Source organism: Erinaceus europaeus, chromosome 4 (assembly GCF_950295315.1).
Source record: "Erinaceus europaeus chromosome 4, mEriEur2.1, whole genome shotgun sequence".
Taxonomy (NCBI): domain Eukaryota; kingdom Metazoa; phylum Chordata; class Mammalia; order Eulipotyphla; family Erinaceidae; genus Erinaceus; species Erinaceus europaeus.
This window is the reverse complement of record NC_080165.1, coordinates 29,765,435-29,783,751: the sequence shown is the minus strand read 5'-3', so window position 1 is coordinate 29,783,751 and position 18,317 is coordinate 29,765,435.

Sequence of the window (18,317 nt, the reverse complement as noted above, 5' to 3'; positions counted from 1 at the left end):
AAAAAATGCTTCTGGAAGGGAATTCCTTTAAACCTGAATCTGGTTGAAATAGACATCATGATTTCATGTTATTAAATGATAGTCTTTCAAATGATTTCAGTTCACCCAACCTTCTGGGCTCACATTTTAATGTGAAAATATGTTTGGTTAGAGTTCCAACTCCATATTCCTCAATTTCTATGAATTCTCCAGGCCTTTTTGTTTCCCGTATCACTTCTAAACTCTCCATTTCACTTTCTTTCATCCTATTACCATCTTGCTTCTGTTCAAAAAATGTGGAATGCAACTGCTTTGACTTTCCACAACTACTGACAAAAAAAGATGTCTTTACTATTGTTTTTTTCTGGGGGATGAGATCAGTAGTAGTGAGAAGAATTATGTATAAGTGCAAATTATTACACTTAAAAATTCTTAATCTCTCAATGTCTCTCCAATTCCCTTTCTCACTTAGAGTCCCTCCCCTTTTTTTTCTTCCTTTTTTTTGGGGGGGGGTAGTCTTTTTCCTTATCTGGTTATTTTCTAAGACAATCCAGATTTTTAAAATTTATTTATTAATCAGAAAGATAGGAGGAGAGAGAGAAAGAGTCAGACATCTCTCTGGTACATGTACTACCAGAGACTGAACTCAGAACCTCATGCTTCAGAGTCTAGTGCTTTATCCACTGTGCCATCTCCCAGACCACAACACTCCAGATTCTTTTTTAAATTACATAGACTTAACCTTTCAGCTCTCTTGATATATTTATTTCCTTTGTCTTTTCACTAATACTCAGGGGTTGATCTGTTAAGAAATTTCACTGATGTGTTTCCCCTAGTAAAGGAGAAGCCTATTGGCAAATGTCATTTGGGAAGTGTTTTTATAATGGTGATAGAAATAGTTGAATATTTGTCAGGAGGCCTCCTTTGGGCATCATAGCATGAAAAGTTTTGTTCAGTCCAGGGCCTGGGGTCTTTATAAATGCAAATTTATTTCTTGGTACAACCAAAGCCAAAAGAATGTTTTCCATGAAAGGGTTGCCACATATCCAAAGTAAACCACAACCAGACTCCATAACAAATCATAACCCTTGACAAATGGTTTTTGTTTTGCTTTGTTTTGCTTTTGTTAGAGACAGAGGGACATGGGTAAGAGGATGAGAATAGAATGAAGATACCACAGCACCAAAATTTCCTTCAATGCAGTGGTGACAGGGCTTGAACCTGAGTTACACACATGACAAAGTAGTGCACTACCCAAATAAGCTGCTGAAATGAAAAATCTGCAGGCAAAGAATAAAGAGATAGGAGAGAAAACCACCGCAAGTGGTGGACTCCCACTTCTGAATTCTAGCTCCCTGAGTGGAAACCTTGGTGCATTCTGTCTGTAGCCAATCCATACACTTCTGTGAATTCTGTAACAGATCAGTGCACCTTGGTGAATTCTGCCTGAAACAAATCTGCTCACCATGGCAGTCTCTAATCAATCAACTCATGCCCTTTCAGTCCTATTTGTAACCAATCAGCTTGCACAGTTTGAAAAGGATAAAAATCTGGCCACTGAGGCAGAAGGCCTGGTAGGAATCCACTTGCATTCGAGCTGTAACACGAATTTTTCCATAATGCTATTGTATCTGTCAGTGTATATTTTTTTGTTTCCTTTATCTTAGAGCATTCACCTCAGTTTTGATGGGAAAAAGAGGCTCAGAGTTGCATACACTTTTGATTATTTGATTGCAATTTCTGTCCCTAAAGTGATATATTTCCACTTGGAGGGGAGGGAGAGAAGCTGAGGTCTTGGGGATAATAACTCAAGACAAGAGTTGAAAGTTAAATAGGTGGCTGAATCTGGACAAACATTACCATCCATTGCAGCACTAGGCTCTGAAAACTATACAAGTTGCCCCTGGGGGAAGAGAGTCAGACAGGAGGGCATAATCCACTATACTAGCATAGCCTCTCTATATCAGTGATTTCTCCCCTCTCTTAAAATATCTACTGAAGAAGCCAGGTGGTGGCGCACCAAGTTAAGTACACATATTACCATGTGCAAAGACCTGGTTCAAGTCCTCAATCCCCACCTGCATGGGGGATGGGGTACACCTCATAAGCTGTGAAGTAGGTCTGCAGGTGTTTTTCTCCATCTCTGTCCCTCCTCTCCTCTCTCACCTTCTCTTGGCCCTGTTCAGTAAGATTAAAAAGAAAAGTCTACTAAAGAAATCCAACCCGTCTCCACCCCTCCCATTCTCAACTTTTGTAAACCCTTTTGTGATTGTCATTTTCCCCTTTTTGTTGCCCTTATTGTTTATCATCGTCATTGTTGTTGGAGAGAACAGAGAGAGAGAAAGAGGAGGGGAAGACAAAGAGGGGGAGAGAAAGACAAACACCTGCTGACCTGCTTCACCCTGCTGGTGGGGAGCGGAGGGGGGGGGGATCAAAGAGGGGAACAGGGATCCTTATGTCGGCCCTTATGCTTCGCCCCATGTGTGCTTAGTCCCCTGCGCCATAGCCTGGCTCCCTACAACAGTTGTCTAACTAGCTCATTAAATCATTACTGAGGAGGCATGCTGGGTAGCTAGCTTAATGGTTATGCAAAAGACCTTCATGCTTAAGATGTAAAAGAGTCACTCCCCAGCACCACAAGTTAAGAGCTGAGCAGTACTCCAGTATGAAAGAAAAAACAAAAGGGGGTGGAGGTGGGGAGAGAAGGATATTGAGGCATCATAATTTGTGACACTGCAAATTTTCCTTCCATAAACTTTTCTGTGTGCTGCAACTGTTAAGAAAGCTGCAGGCAGTAAAAATGAGCACCAACAAATGTCTGGGGTATAAGTTAATGAGTATCTATGGGCATTTCTCAAATGATAACATATATGAGTGAGGACTTTTACTCTAGCACTCAGAAAGTCTCCTCAAGTATTTAATGTAGGCCTTCCAATCCAGTATTCATAATATTGCTACACATCCTTTACCCTTTGCTTAAAAACTTTTGATAGAGACAGAGGCATGGAGGGAGTGAAGAAGGGAGAGACAGAGAGACATAGAGAGACAAAGAACAAGAGACTGCAGCACTGAAGTTTCCTTCAGTGCAGTGGATGTTATGAAAAAAAAATCATGTTTCAACTCTCCAGAGTTACAGCTCGAATGTAGCCAAGAACAAAACTGAGGCCATGTGGTGGGTAGGGAGTTATGTTTATTTCTCAACAACTGGTTTCAGGTCAATTCCTACCAAGCCTAAAGCACTTTCTGCCTCAGTGATCAATCAGTTTTTATCATTTTCAAACTTGTTAAGGCCCAAGCTGATTTGTTACAGACAGGGTAGAAAAAGGTGTGGACTGACTGGTAACAGAGTTCACCTGGATAGAATCTGCCAAGGAGTGTGGACTGGCTGCAGACAGAAACTGCAAAGGTTTCCACTCAGGGAGATGGAATGCAGAAGTGAAAGTCTACCACTAGCAGTGATTTTCTCTCCTCCCCTTTCATTCTTTGCCTGGAGATTTTTCATTTCATGGGGACCAGGCTGGAACCTGGGTGGTGCACGTTGCAATGTAGCACACTATCCAAGTGAGTTATTTTATAGGTTCTAGAATCTTTCAATAGCTGCCTTTTGACTTTAGGAGAAATTCCAGCTTAAGCTTCTTCTTCTCCACTTCTTATTTTATTTTATAATTTTTATTACATGAGAAATTTTTAATTGATTGACTTAATTAATTTTATTCAATAAATTGATTTCATTGATTTAATGATTGACAAGACAGTAGGATAAGAGGGGTACAATTCAACACAGTTCCCACCACCAGAGTTCTGTATCCCATCCCCTCCATTGGAAGCTCACCTATTCTTTATCCCTCTGGGAGCATGGACCCAGGGTCATTATGGCATGCAGAAGGTGGAAGGTCTGGCTTCTGTAGTTGATTCTCCTCTGGTAGGTCAAAACATAATCATAACCTGTTTCTATCTTTCCCTAGTGGGTCAGGGCTCTGGAGAGGTAGGGTTCCAGGATACATTGGTGAGGTCGTCTGCCCAGGGAAGTCAGGTTCACATCATGGAAGCATCTGCAACTTGGTGGCTTAAAAACCATTAAGATATATACAGTGAGTACCTCCCTAATACTTCCTCTCCACTTTTCCAAGCTTTGGGTCCATGATTGCTCAACAATTTGTTTGGCTTTGTATGTTAACTCTCTTTTCAGTCACCAGGTTCCAGGTGTCATCAGGATGCCGGCCAGACTTCCCTGGATTGAAGACACCACCAATGTGTCCTGGAGCTCAGCTTCCCCAGAGACCCATCCTACTAGGGAAAGAGAGAGGCAGACTGGGAGTATGGACCGACCAGTTCAGCGAGGAAGCAATTACAGAAGCCAGACCTTCTACCTTCTGCAACCCTCAATGACCCTGGGTCCATGCTCCCAGAGGGATAGAGAATGGGAAAGCTATCGGGGGAGGGGGTGGGATATGGAGATTGGGCGGTGGGAATTGTGTGGAGTTGTACCCCTCCTACCCTATGGTTTTGTTAATTAATCCTTTCTTAAATAAAAAAAAAAAAAGATATAAAGCAGAACAAATATTTTAGTAATCAGGAACCTAAAGGCAAGAATATAGCAGATGATATTTAGGGTCTCCATTTTGAAAAAAGTTGGTAGGTCTATTTTAGGTATATTCCAAGGGTCCCATGACTACTAATTTTTGCCTGAGCCCAATAGCTAACATTCAGGTGCGTTAAAGGTATTATCTGGGGAGATGATGTCAAAATTGGGAATAGGATTAGAAAGCTGGATCAGGGAAGAGAGCCGCTCCCAAATATGGGAAAAATATACAAATAATGTCAACTGTAAACCCCATCAATATTCAGCACAGGAGCCTGTGTAACCTCTGCATCCCTGTAAGTCTGAGCTCTCATTCTGTGGTCAGATAGGAACATTCTAGGCTGGATTCATTGTAGGACCTGTCTTTCCAAAGCTGCAGAAAATGTTGACCTAACCTCCCTTCAGAGAATAGGGCAGTCCCTACCACTGTTGACCCTCACTAAGGGCAAGATCTTGTAGAGTTTGTTCCTGATGGAGATGACCAGTGAAAGTGGAGAGAGGGATCACTTAGAGGTCTAGCCCCATCAAGTCTATGTGGGAATCCCAGGAGTCCTTGCCCAGGACCCCAGATGGTGGCTGGGTAGTGACCAAACGAGCCATCATTAAAGTATGCCAATCTTCTGCCCTTACCCAGAGTGACTCTCTGACCCAGTGGTTTTTGTCTTGGTGTCTTCAGGTCTGGGTTGATTCCGTTTGGAACTCTCTGGGCCTTTTGAATCTTGATGTCCTTTCTGTTATTCAGGTCTGGGAAGTTTTCCTTTATTATTTCCTCTAGAATATTTCCTTCCCCTTACTCTCTTTCTTCCTCTGGCAGGCCAATTATATGAATGTTACTTCTTTTGAGATCATCCCATATGTCTCTGTTGTTGTTTTAAGTGTCTTTCAATCTCTTTTTGAGCTCTTTCACCTCTTTCTTAGTTTTCTCTAACATCCTCTTTCTAATTCTGTTTTCTTCTTCTGTTAGTCTGCTTTCCCTTCCCTCAGCTTCTTTCCTCAGTTCAGCTATTTCAGCTTTCAGTTCTCTAATTGCCTCAGATAATCAGTATTTTCCTTGGGGGTCTCAACTGTTGTTTCCCTAATACTGCTATTCCTTTCCTCCAATGTTGTTTTCATTTCTGTGATTAATAAGTTTATTGTTGCTTGCATACTTTTCTTATCTATGGTTACTTCTGGCTGATTTGTAGTTTCTTCTGGGCTCTTGTCTTTATTCATTGGAATAGCAGTTTTATTTGTTTTTGATCTACCCATTTTTTTTTATTTATGTGTTTTTTATTTTTCTGTTCTGTTGTTCTTCATTTGTTGTGTTTTGAGTACAAGCAACACTGTACTAAATACCTTTATGACAAATGCAATCACCAACCTCAGGAATTACAATAGCAACTGAAGCAAGGATTGAAGCAATTTAATCACTACCAGTTAGCCAAACAATGTCTCCAGTCCGTGAAAAAATAGCAACCAAGTCCAAGTGAAGAAGAGAAAGGAAAGAAGGAATAGCAAGAATAGACAATTATGCAAATCTACTATCCACTGTATATTCTAGGTGTAGCAAGAGGAGAAAGGGAAGTAGAGCAGAGATACACACATAGAGAGTCCACTCTGAGTCAGATTTATTCCCCAAAATAATTCACAAATGAATATCAGTGAATTCAGAAAGACAAAGAAGAAGGAAGGAAGAAATGGAAGATAAGATAAATAAAAGAGAAACAAGAGAGAGAAAAGAAAAAAGAAAAAGAGCTGTAATAAAAGAGCAGTGAAAGGAAAGTTTTTTTAATTGATTATTTTATATTTTATTTTATTAATTAGCTAGGAGGAGGGAGAAGGGGAGAGTCTGTAGAGGAGGCAGAGTAGAGAGACAAGTTCCTCTCACAATGGGTAAGATGCCCAGTCCCTAGCAATGAAAGATACCCTAAGAGTCAATTCTGGTCCTAAAGGAGGGGGGAAAGAGATACACCTTTATATAATATTAATAATAAAATAGAGCAGGGTAAAAAATCTGTCCCAGTTTGCCTTAAGCCTCCTGAGCAGAGGCAGCTGATTGTTAAAAAAAAAAAACCACAAAACAAAAAACCTCAGGACTAGACAAGAGTAGCAGGAATAGACAGTTATGCAAATCTACTATCCACTTTATATTCTAGGGGTAGCTAAAGGAGAAAGAGAAGTAGAGCAGAGATACACACAGAGAGAGTCCACTCTGAGTCATATTTCTTCCCCAAAATAATTCCCGAACGTGTATCAGTGAATTCAGAAAGCTGAAGGAGGAAGGAAGAAAGGATGACAAGAATGAGAAAAAGAAGAAAAAAGAAAGAGAGAGGAAAAAAGAAAAAGATAAGTAAAAGAACAGTAATAAAAGAGCAGTGAAAGGAGAGAGTTTATTTATTTATTATTATTTTTTATTATTTAATTAGCTATGTTGGGGGGAGGGAGAGAATGGGTAGGGGCGTTAGGAAAAGTTAAACAAGTTATTTTAGCAGTGAATAAGACACCTAGTCCCCTAGCAATGGAAAATACACTAAGAGTTAATTCTGGTCAACCTGAAGAAGCAGCAGCCAAAGAGATTGTACTTGCAGCTGGCTGTACATTTAAGTCTATTCAGTCCACCCACAATGCTTTGTACACCAGCACAGACTGGATCCATCCACAGTCCACCATGCGCCTGCACAGATCACTGCATGCTCTGTCACCAAGGCTGACATCAGCACTGAGCTGAGATTTCCATGGTCGCTGGCATACTGCGTCACCATAATTTCCTAAAATTATTGTTTAATTTTCAATTTCCTTTTGTTTGTGCCATTGTTTGTCAAGGACATATCTTCTTCTTTCTTTTTCCCTTTCCTTTCTTCCCTTCTCATTCTTATTTCTTAAAGACCACCCACCACTGAGTTATTGATAGTGAAAAGTCACCACTGGATTTGGTACAAGATTATCCATAAAAATTTGATCTTCGGGGCCAGGAGGTGGTGCACCTGGTTGAACAGACATGTTGCAATGTGTAAGGACCTGGGGTTGAACCTCCTACTCTCACCTGTAGGGGGAAAGCTTCACAAGTGGTGAAGTGGTGACTCAGGTTTGTCTCTGTCTCTCTTCCTCTCTATCTCCCACTTTCTCTCAATTTATAGCTGTCTCTATCCAATAAATAAATAAAGATGATAAAAAAGTTAAAAAAAATAATCTTCATCCTATTTTGAATGTTCTGGTTTTACTAGGAAGTAAGCTCCTAGACATCTCTAGAATAGAGGGAAGCATGTTACTGAGCAGTGCCATCCAAATATTTTACAAAATGTTCTCTTCTTTGAGAACTAATTCTGGTGCTTGTGAGAAAGGATATTGTCCTGAGGCATTTAAAAAAATGTTTTCAATTTTACCATTTTAAAAGATTTATTGGGTGCCATTGAACCAGAGATCTTTGGAAAGGTCTTAGTTCCAGAAAAGCTTCAGGGTTGAGTAAGCCTTTTCCAGGAGTAAGAAAATTAAAGATTATGAGGGTCCAGGAAAAGCATACACTGAATATATATATATCAGTCCTGTTTTATTTCAGTCTCAAGATGGTACCACTGAAATGTCATGCTGACTTTTATGCAAATCCCCCCACTCCCATATTTTTAGTCTTTGAAAATTCAATTTTGATATTTCAACTCCATTTTTAACGACATAATGGCACTTTAGGAGTACCAATTTTAGACTGGTTTTGAAGTTTTATAGGATAAGCCATGCCATTTTTCCACACCAGAAGTCACTTTATTTGAATATCAGGGTGTGTTCTGCTTGCATACTGGCAAAGACAACTGGAAAAAAAAAGTGTGAACTTTTATTTTATTGCTACCAGAAAATATTAGCCATAAGGTGGAAATGTGAGAAACCTCCCACTTTGCAAGAACAAGACAGTTATCAGTCCTCTAGAATTTATTGAAATAGGTGAGGTTTTCTTAGACCTTTGTACCCAGAGAACCATTTACTTAGTTACTATTTGAATAGGAAAAGGAAAGTACTTCTTCATTCTTTCTTTCTCCCTGCTGAGCAGGAAGTAGATATTATGATCATAGAGAACTAGTTGTCATAAAAGATGAGCTGGAAGCCATGTGCTGAGGCTGACAAAGAGAAGGAAAATAGACTTTGGTTCATAGATGATTATGGAGTTACAACCCAATCCAGAGCTATATAAGGAAGAAAGAAATTTCTAGTTTGTTTAAACTTGGTTGACCTAATGCTGAAGAAAGCATTCAAGGGACTCAGAATATGTCATCCCATAACATGTCACTTTGTTCTCAGGATTATTTTGAACTGAAAACAACTGACAAAAGGAAAAAAAGTAGGCAAGATCTCTGCTTTCCTGCTGTCTGCCAGAAGACAAGGTGTACCAGGAAGAGAAGAACAATCTTATTTTTCACAGAAGATGAAAATAGCATTGAGATGTATCTGTATAGAAAAATATTACTGAATAATCTTTATCTTCCATTAATTTTCCAATTTACTGCATCTGCAAGGTCCCAACTGTTTTCTCCTGTTTTGTAATTTCTGTACAAATTTATCATTTTAAGATAAGATAGTATATAATCCTCTGAACTGACTACTGTTTGGGGAGTTTTTTAACTTCTTTTTTGTGAAATCTCTCTATATTCATATAAAATAAACCCCTTTCTCCTATTAAGCTGCTTTGTGGGTGTGTCAGTTTTCTTTACAGGCCCCAGCTACTAAATTGAAGGGGACACTTTATCTTCCTTTACAGCAACAAGGTAAACATAATACATGAGTTAATTTTGCTCATTGGAGAACCATGCTACCCAATCATTCTATGATGTGAAACGATAAGCAGAATAGTGTGAACTCTTGTCTGTATACATATCACCCAGTTTCAGCAATTGCCACCAATAACTAATCTTGTTTATTTGTAGTCTCACTTACTCCTGCTCTTCTATAGATTTTTAAAAAGAAGCCACCATTGCATCTGTGAGGGGAACAATAGGGAGAAGAGGCCCTGGACTACAGTTCCATGGCTACTTGAGACTATAGCCATTTTATTTTGCTTTGTTTTGTTAGGCTTTAACTTGTTTCTCTTATGAGAAGAGTCTTAAGGAAGCACCAGGGAAGTAGTGGGAAGAGTTTCAAGAGCTCACCAGGAAGTATCATTTACTATGGGAAAGGCTTTGGAAAGGTACCTATACCTGGGAAACAAAGGTCCTATAAAAAGACAGGTGATTTTAACAGACCAATGAAAAGTTGGCACCAGATGCAACTAAAGCAGTGAGTAAATTAGGCAAGAGAACTCAGAGAGAGGCCCAATTCTCTGAGGTCCTCATACATATTATGAGCTATTCTGCACCTTAAAATTGGTTCCTGCACATTTCCTTCCTTTTTTTAAAGGAGTTTATTTATTTATTTTTAGTGAGAAAGATAGGAGGAGAAACAGATACCACTCTGGTACATATGCTGCCAGGGATTGAACTCAGGATCTCATGCTTGAGAGTCCAATGCTGTATCCACTCTGCCATCTGCTGGACTACCACACTTTCTACCTCATTTCTTTAAAATAAAGTTTGCATACCTAATCCATAGATTGTGATTTTTCTAAAATGGTATCTTTGAACGATCCAACAACACCAAGGAGAGGGACTGGAACACAGGCCCCCTTCCTGTAATAGATTAACAAATATTTTAGTAGTATCTTTACAAGATAAGAACTTTTATGTGAAACAACTTTTAACTTCCACCACTGTAAACCCTTTAATTAACTTACTTAGACACAAGTCAATCCAGGCAATAGTGACCAATAATTTGAAAGTACTGATAAAGGGAACTCATAACATAATATATAAAATGGTTAAAACAACAAGAAAAAATATTGGAGACTCGAACCAGGACAAGAGTCCAACTAAAAGTCCTCCAGAGGGTGAAGCACAAAACAACAAGTTCAACATCCAAACATTAGCTAAGGAAATAATAACAGGAGTGAGTAAAGAATTTGAAAAAAATTGTAATCAGAAATGCAGGAACAACAAATGACAATATGGAAGAAAATACTAATTATCTCATGGTTATTAGAGAGCTGAAAGCTGAAATCGCTGAGCTAAGAATGCAACTAGCTGAACAAGCTAAAACAGTATCAGAGCAGGGCAACGAAATAGATGAACTCCAGAAAGCAGTAGAGGGCAGAGAGAATAGAATCTATGAGGCTGAAGACAGAATTAGCAAGATTGAGGATGAATTAGAGACAACTAAAAAAGAAGTAAGAGATCTCAAAAAGAGATCAAGAGATGCTGAAAACAACAACAGAGTCATATGGGATGACTTCAAAAGAAACAATATGTGCATTATTGGCATACCAGAGGAAGAAAGAGAAGGAGAGGAAGAAAGCATTTTCCAGGCCATAATAGCTGAAAATTTCTCTAGTCTAGACAACATCAAAGACATAAAGATTCAAGAAGCCCAGAGGGTCCCAAACAGAATTAACCCAGACCTAAAGACACCAAGACATTTCATACTTAGAATGGAAAGGAATAAGGATAAAGAAAGGATCCTGAAGGCTGCAAGAGAAAAACAAAGAGTCATCTACAAAGGAAAACCCATGATATTAGCAGCAGACTTCTCCATACAAACACTACAGGCTAGAAGAGAATGGCAAGATATCTATCGAGTGCTCAATGAGAAAGGCTTTCAGCCAAGAATACTATATCCTGCTAGACTATCATTCAGACTAGATGGAGGCATCAAAACCTTCTCAGACAAGCAACAGCTGAAGGAATCAACCATCACCAAGCCTGCCCTGAAAGAAGTTCTGAAAGGTCTCCTATAAACAACCAGACCATCACAAATAGGACATATATCAAAACACTCTAAAACTCTACAAGAATGGCATTAAAATATCTTCAATCTTTGGTATCAATAAATGTCAATGGCTTGAATTCACCTATTAAAAGACACAGAGTAGGAAGATGGATCAGAAAACACAACCCAACAATATGTTGTCTACAGGAAATCCACCTAACTCAAGAGGACAAACACAGAATTAAAGTGAAAGGATGGAAAACTAACATACAAGCCAATGGCCCACAAAAAGGGGCAGGAACTGCTATTCTCATATCTGACATGATAGACTTTAAAATAGATAAAAGATAGGAATGGACACTACTTAATGCTCAGAGGATCAGCCAATCAAGAGGACTTAACAATTATTAACATCTATGCACCCAATGAGAAGCCATCTAAATACATCAAACTTCTACTGAAAGAGCTACAGCAATATATTAACAGTAACACAATCATAGTAGGGGACTTCAACACCCCACTCTCTCAACTTGACAGATCATCCAGGCAGAAAATCAATAAAGACATAAAGGAGCTAAATGAAGAGAAAGATAAACTAGAACTATTAGACATTTTCAGAGTCATTCATCCCAAGAAACTGGAATACACATTTTACTCAAATCCACATGGGTCATTCTCAAGGATAGACCATATGTGAGGCCACAAAGACAACATCAGCCAATTCAAGAGCATTGAAATCATCCCAAGCATCTTCTCAGACCACAGTGGAATTAAACTAACACTTAACAATCAACAAAAGATTAGTAACAGTCCCAAAATGTGGAAGCTCAACAGTACACTACTTAACAACTTCTGGGTCAAAGAGGAAATCAAGTAAGAAATCAAAATGTTTCGAGAGTTCAATAAAAATGAAGACACGAGCTATCAAAATATTTGGGACACAACTAAAGCAGTCCTAAGAGGGAAGTTCATAGCTATACAAGCACACATTAGGAAACAAGAAAAAGCACAAATAAACAGCCTGATTGCACACCTTAAAGACCTAGAAGAAGAATAACAAAGGAACCCTAAGGCAACCAGAAGGACAGAAATCACTAAAGTTAGGGCAGAAATAAATAACATTGAGAATAGGAAAACCATACAAAAGATCAATGAAAGTAAATGTTGGTTCTTCGAAAGAGTAAACAAAATCAACAAACCTTTAGCCAGGGACTCACAAAACAAAAAAGGGAGAAGACCCAAATAAATCAGATAGTAAATGAAAGAGGAGATATCATAACAGTCACTGCAGAAATTCAACATATCATGCAAGGCTTCTATGAACAACTATGTGCCACCAAGCTAGAGAACCTGGAAGAAATGAATGATTTCCTAGAAACTTACCAACTTCCAAAACTAAGTAAAGAGGAAGTGGATAACATGAACAGGCCCATCACAGCTAATGAAATTGAAACAGTTATCAAAAATCTTCCCAAAAATAAAAGTCCTGGACCAGCTGGTTTTATAAATGAATTCTACAAAACTTTCAAAGAAGAACTAATACCTCTACTTTTAAAAGTCTTCCAGAAGATTGAAGACACTGGAATACTCCCTGCCAGCTTCTATGAAGCCAACATCACCCTGATACCAAAAGCAGACAGGGACACAACCAAAAAAGAAAACTACAGACCAATATCTCTAATCAACATAGATGCTAAAATATTGAACAAAATTCTAGCCAACCGGATACAGCAGTATATCAAAAAGATTGTTCATCATGACCAAGTGGGGTTTATCCCAGGCATGCAAGGTTGGTTTAATATACATAAATCAATCAATGTGATCCACCACATCAACAAAAGCAAGACTAAAAACCACATGGTTATATCAATAGATGCCGAGAAAGCCTTTGACAAAACACAACATCCCTTTATGATCAAAACACTACAAAAAATGGGAATAGATGGAAAATTCCTGAAGATAGTGGAGTCTATATATAGCAAACCTACAGCCAACATCATACTCAATGGTGAAAAACTGGAAGCATTTCCCCTCAGATCAGGTACTAGACAGGGCTGCCCACTATCACCATTACTATTCAACATAGTGTTGGAAGTTCTTGCCATAGCAATCAGGCAGGAGCAAGGAATTCAAGGGATACAGATTGGAAGAGAAGAAGTCAAACTCTCCTTATTTGCAGATGACATGATAGTATACATGGAAAAACCTAAGGAATCCAGCAAGAAGCTTTTGGAAATCATCAGGCAATACAGTAAGGTGTCAGGCTATAAAATTAATATTCAAAAGTCAGTGGCATTCCTCTATGCAAACACTAAGTTAGAAGAAATTGAAATCCAGAAATCAGTTCCTTTTTCTATAGCAACAAAAACAATAAAATATCTAGGAGTAAACCTAACCAAAGAAGTGAAAGACTTGTATACTGAAAATTATGAGTCACTACTCAAAGAAATTGAAAAAGACACAAAGAAGTGGAAAGATATTCCATGTTCATGGGTTGGAAGAATTAACATCATCAAAATGAATATATTACCCAGAGCCATCTACAAATTTAATGCTATCCCCATCAAGATCCCAAGCACATTTTTTAGGAGAATAGAAAAAATGCTACAAATGTTTATCTGGAACCAGAAAAGACCTAGAATTGCCAAAACAATCTTGAGAAAAAAGAACAGAACTGGAGGCATCACACTCCCAGATCTCAAACTGTATTATAGGGCCATTGTCATCAAAACTGCTTGATACTGGAACATGAACAGACACACTGACCAGTGGAATAGAATTGAGAGCCCAGAAATGAGGCCCCACACCTATGGACATCTAATCTTTGACAAAGGGGCCCAGACTATTACATGGTGAAAGCAGAGTCTCTTCAACAAATGGTGTTGGAACCAATGGGTTGAAACATGCAGAAGAATGAAACTGAATCACTGTATTTCACCAAATACAAAAGTAAATTCCAAGTGGATCAAGGACTTGGATGTTAGACCACAAACTATCAAATACTTAGAGGAAAATATTGGCAGAACTCTTCCGCATAAATTTTTTTTTCCGCATAAATTTTAGAGACATCTTCAATGAAATGAATCCAATTACAAAGAAGACTAAGGCAAGCATACACCTATGGGACTACATCAAATTAAAAAGCTTCTTCACAGCAAAAGAAACCACTACCCAAACCAAGAGACTCCTCACAGAATGGGAGAAGATCTTTACATGCCATACATCAGATAAGAGTTTAATAACCAACATATATAAAGAGCTTGCCAGACTCAACAACAAGACAACAAATAACCCCATCCAAAAATGGGGGGAAGACTTGGACAGAATATTCACCACAGAAGGGATCCAAAAGGCCGAGAAACACATGAAAAAATGCTCCAGGTCTCTGATTGTCAGAGAAATGCAAATCAAGACAACAATGAGATATCACTTCACTCCTGTGAGAATGTCATACATCAGAAAAGGTAACAGCAGCAAATGTTGGAGAGGGTGTGGGGTCAAAGGAACCCTCCTGCACTGCTGGTGGGAATGTAAGTTGGTCCAACCTCTGTGGAGAACAGTCTGGATAACTCTCAGAAGTCTAGAAATGGACCTATCCTATGACCCTGCAATTCCTCTCCTGGGGATATATCCTAAGGAACCCAACACATCCATCCAAAAAGATCTGTGTACACATATGTTCTTGGCAGCACAATTTATAATAGCCAAAACCTAGAAGCAACTCAGGTGTCCAACAACAGTTGAGTGGCTGAGCAAGCTGTGGTCTATATACACAATGGAATACTACTCAGCTGTAAAAATGGTGACTTCACCATTTTCAGCCGATCTTGGATGGACCTTGAAAAATTCATGTTGAGTGAAATAAGTCAGAAACAGAAGGATGAGTATGGGATGATCTCACTCTCAGGCAGAAGTTGAAAAACAAGATCAGAAAAGAAAACACAAGTAGTACCTGAAATGGAATTGGCGTATTGCACCAAAGTAAAAGACTCTGGGGTGGGTGGGTGGGGAGAATACAGATCCATGAAGGATGATAAATGACATAGTGGGGGTTGTATTGTTAAATGGGAAACTGGGGAATGTTATGCATGTACAAAATATTGTATTTACTATTGAATGTAAAACATTAATTCTTCAATAAAGAAAAAAAAAGAACTTTTATGTTTGGGAGTCAGGCAGTAGCGCAGCAGGTTAAGCTCACAAGGCGCAAAGCACAAGGATGGGCATAAGGATCCCGGTTCAAGCCCCTGGCTCCCCACCTGCAGGAGTGTCACTTCACAAGTGGTGAAGCAGGTCTGCAGGTGTCTGAGTTATGGGTCTGTGTGGGAGGTCAATTAATGTTCAATACCTAGATGTATTCATTAGATGTTGCTGAAGTCATTGTACTCAAATTTTATTATTCCTTATACTGATATTTTTAAGAACTTTAGGAATTAAGGGTTTATGAAAATTTTCAGTTTTATTCACTGCAGTTATTATTCCTATTGATGCTCAAATTCTTTCATCTTTCATCACATTACATTTACTCTTGAGTACTTTTCTCATTTTTCTAGAGACAGAAAAATCTAAAGAGGGAGAGAGACACCACAGCACTGAAGCTTCAACACGGTGTAGGCCAGGCTTGAACCTGGGTTGCACACAGGGCAAAGCAGCACACTATCCAAGTGAGGTGTTTTGCAAGCTCAAGTCTTAGTTGCTTTTGACTGGACCCAGGTACTCTTTGATGACTTTGTTTCAGGCTCATTTACATTTCCTGCTCAAGCCTGAAATCAAATGCTCTGGTTCCTTTTAATTGAATATAATACATAAATAATACAGTGAAGATGCTAGGAAAACTTATTACCATTAGATTTTTCATATTAAAATTTAAATTTAATGTAAGTGGCTAATTCACAAAGAATCTATGGTATAGTTAATAACATATATGTCAGGAAGAAGATAAATGGAACTAAACGTTCCTCAGGTCCATGAGATGTCAGGAGGCAATTTCTACTCCTTCTTCTTCTCTCTCTTTCTCCTTCTTCTCTCTCTCTCTCTCTCTCTCCCATTTCTCAACTCTGGTTTAAGGTTGTGGGGAAGACTGAACCTGGTACTTCAGAGCCTCAGGCATAAAAGTCTCTTGCATAACCATTATGCTATCTCCTCCTACCTGAGGAGGTCACTTTAGACTTTAAATATTAAAGCTTTCGCTCTTAGGGCAAATTAAATAATAATTAAAAGAATATGAGATTTACTAGATAAATGTCTACCAATTAAATATTTTAACTGAGAAAAGATTATCTTTAAAACTGCTAGAAGGAAGCAATAAAATTATTCATAAAGAAGTCAAGAAAAAAGAATAAGAAACATTGAATATATGGAACAAATAACATCTAAAATATAAGCCCAAATATATATAAGCCCAAGTACAAAGTAATATCATTACATATAAATTAAATACCCCAATGAAGAGATGAGTATTATATCAGATTAAATGTCAGTAGCAAAACAAAAACAAGCAAAACAAAAAAAAACTATGTAAGAATTTGACCACATATGAAAAAATATTGTTCCAAACATTAGGCACACTGTCTGAACAGGAAGACGCTTTGAAGAAGGTTAAACCGGGAACGGCTGCTGGCTATGATAACATCACCCCAGAACTCATTCTTAACTTGGGCCCCGCAGCAAAGAAGTGGCTCACTACATTCCTGTCCCACATCTTGGAATCCGAATCTATGCCCAAAATTTGGCGTCGCGCGAAGATAATAGCAGTTATGAAACCAAAGAAAGACCCAACACTGGCCGCCAGCTATAGACCAATTCTCTCCTCTCCATGTGTTACAAACTCCTTGAGAGGCTGCTTCTGTCACGAATTTCTCCTCTTACAGAGAAATTCCTATCACCCGTCCAAGCTGGTTTCCACCCAGGAAGATCTACCTGCGAACAAGCCCTGGCCCTCTCAACTTACATGGAAAATGGATTCCAGAAGAATTTAAAGACGGGTGCTGTCTTTGTTGATCTCACAGCAGCCTATGACACGGTCTGGCACCGTGGTCTCCTGGTCAAGATCTCAAGATGCCTGCCTCCATGGGTGGCCAACACTATATCGTTTCTTCTCCAAAACAGAAGATTCCGGGTGCATCTGGGTGACAAGTCTAGCAGATGGAGACTTGTCTCAAGTGGCCTCCCCCAGGGCTCTGTTCTGTCTCCTACGCTATTTAATATTTACATCAATGACCTCCCAGAAACTTCTTCAAGGAAGTTCATCTATGCCAATGACATCTGCTGTGCAATTCAGGCATCCAAGTTCGACATCCTCGAGGAAACACTCACGAAAGACATGTCTCTGATATCTGATTACTGTAAAAAATGGCGACTAATCCCTAGCACTGCAAAAATGGTATCATCTGTTTTCCATCTACACCATGCCTCGGCCTCGCGTGAGCTTAATGTGCAGCTTGATAATACGAGAATCCAGCATGAAGCCCAGCCAGTCTATCTTGGCGTTACTCTCGATCGCACTCTGTCATTTCACGAACATCTCATAAAAACTGCAGCAAAGGTGGGCGTGAGGAATAACATCATTGCAAGACTGGCCAGCTCCTTATGGGGTGCAAGCGCTTCCACACTACGATCATCATCTCTGGCATTATGCTATTCCACTGCAGAATACTGTGCCCCAGTATGGTTCTGTAGCCCCCATGTCCACTTGGTCGATTCCAAATTATATTCCTCCATGAGGATAATTTCTGGAACCATCCGTTCCACCAGTTCCATGGCTGCCAGTTCTTAGCAATATCGCCCCGCCAGATATTCGTCGGGATGCAGCATCATCTAGGTTCATTTCCCACGTCTACGCTCGACTGGACCTGCCAATATACGCGGATATCTTCACCCACCCTGTTCAACGCTTGACGTCTCATCATCCAATCTGGTCTCCTACGCCTACACTGAACTTCTCTGCTCCAGACTCTTGGAAACAGAGTTGGCAGTCAGCTGAGGTGAAGAACAAACG